The sequence below is a fragment of the Dermacentor silvarum genome, chromosome 1, assembly GCF_013339745.2.
Source record: "Dermacentor silvarum isolate Dsil-2018 chromosome 1, BIME_Dsil_1.4, whole genome shotgun sequence".
NCBI lineage: Eukaryota > Metazoa > Arthropoda > Arachnida > Ixodida > Ixodidae > Dermacentor > Dermacentor silvarum.
Genome location: NC_051154.1, coordinates 301,012,166 through 301,014,329, shown reverse-complemented (window position 1 = coordinate 301,014,329; position 2,164 = coordinate 301,012,166). Strand labels below are relative to the sequence as shown.

Genomic DNA, 2,164 nt, shown 5'->3' with positions numbered 1-2,164 from the left:
ATGGTCGTTTCGTTAACTTGGTAGGCTCCCCGCACACTGCTTCGTATAACATCGATTCCCACAGGGCCTCGGATCTGCCTGCTTTTTTTATTATTAACACATTCTGCGCCTGCAGTTTTGTCGTGTGCTCGGCGTTTATTGTGTGAATGCCTCTGGGGCAGTAACTATATGCCTTGTTAGGCTTACCAGAGGCGCAAAAGCTATTTCTTGTTCTGCAGTAAAAGGGCCGGCGAAATCATGGTCAGCGTTGCCGCAACCATACCAGAAGGCGGTAGTGTTTTATTGCGATAGCAATTATGTGGGCGCTTTAGGCGAATTTCTTTATTATAATTATTATTATTATTATTAAGCTTACGCACTTTGATGTTGACTCGTCAGTTGTGAATCTCTTGCACAGTTATCTTCTTGGTAGATCCTGTTATGTTAACGTCAATGGCCAAACGTCTTTTTCTTACATGGCAACTAGGGGGGTCCCTCAAGGATCAGTATTAGGACCACTCCTTTTTTTAAGTTTTATTAATGACGTTCTATCTCTTATTCGGAACTCTTCTTTCCTTCTATATGCCGATGACATCAAGATTTTAAAGAAAATTCACACTGTTGATGACTGTCGCGCCCTGCAGTCTGACCTGTTTTCCTTTTCTAAATGGTGCAAGGATAATAACCTTACCTTGAATGCTGCTAAGACCAAAGTCATGACTTTCACACGCAAAAGAGCAAGTATTTCTTTTTCTTATTCTGTAGATACCCGCCCTCATAGGGCGGCGACCAGTATGGCGTGCTCTCTCTCTCTCTCTCACACACACACACACACACACACACACGCATATATATATTGTTGCAGGATCCGGCAGTGAAACCTTTCCAACAGTAGCAGATCGTATGAAGAATACCAAGATTTTACCGACGTTTCGGCCGGAGACCGGCCTTCACTCCGACTGAGGCCGGTCCTGAAGCGAAACGTCAGTAACATTCTGGTATATTTTACTACGTGCCGTTATTGTTTTTACCTATATATATATATATATATATCGTATCATAAGAAGCCAACAAACATTGACACCAAGAACAACATAGGGGAAATTACTTGCACACACTAATTGGATTAAAGAAATGATAAATTAATGGAAATGAAAACGGATGAAAAAACAACTGTCCGCAGGTGGGGAACGAACCCACGTCTTCGCATTACGCGTGCGATGCTCTCACCATTGAGCTACCGCGGAACCGTTTTCCCATCCGCTTTCTGGGGTATTTATGTTTTACAACTAGAACTCCCAGAGTAGTTAACAACACTCCCAGAGTAGTTCTAGTTGTAAAACATAAATACCCAAGAAAGCGGATGGGAAAACGGTTCCGCGGTAGCTCAATGGTGAGAGCATCGCACGCCTAATGCGAAGGCGTGGGTTCGTTCCCCACCTGCGGACAGTTGTTTTTTCATCCGTTTTCATTTCCATTAATTTATCATTTCTTTAATTCAATTAATTTTACTTACTTTAATGCCAGTAATTTCCCCTATGTTGTTCTTCTGTCAATGTTTGTTGGCTTCTTATGATACGAATAATAAAAATCGGGCCCCTCGGTTCCCTTTCTTCTCGTTCATAGATATATATATATATATATATATATATATGGTGGTCCTGCGTACGTCAGAGTGATTATTCTGATGAAGGCATGACTACTAGCCGAAACGTTAGTAAAGTTATCTTTCGTGTGTGCCATACTGGGGCCTTCCCACGTGTCCAAATGTGATTCGACGTGACAGGCGGTTACGTCACAACTCTCAAAGGTCACAGAAGTTGTGTTTGGGAAGTTCACTTTTTCTTTACTTATTTGGCACCGAAAAAGGCAACTTCAAGTAGGTGTAGTGAAGCCAACTTTATCTAGAATTACACAAATTGTTATGGGTGTTCTGCAAAGAAATATAATATTCTGAGTGTATGTCGGGCATTTATTTAAAGTGCTGATTCAACGAAACACTTAAGCCCGTATTCACAAATGGAACTTACCCTTCGTTCGCACACTTAGAGGGGCAGAAAGTCCCGCACTGCAGCCGGAATCAGAGAACTCTGGTGGCTGACTGTGCTAGCGTACATTGGTTCGGGGTGACCCGTTCGTTTGCTGTAGCGGACGACTGAGCTGATGTACGAGCCTCCAAGGGATC

The 2,164-nt window shown here is 42.7% G+C and overlaps 1 non-coding gene across 1 annotated transcript; it reads left to right on the top strand.

Annotated features, from left to right (window-relative positions):
- Window positions 1-1,355: 1,355 nt before the first annotated feature.
- Trnar-ccu (transfer RNA arginine (anticodon CCU)) lies at window positions 1,356-1,427 on the top strand. Its single transcript has one exon. It is a non-coding gene; the product is annotated as a tRNA-Arg (tRNA).
- The last annotated feature ends 737 nt before the right edge of the window (window positions 1,428-2,164 follow it).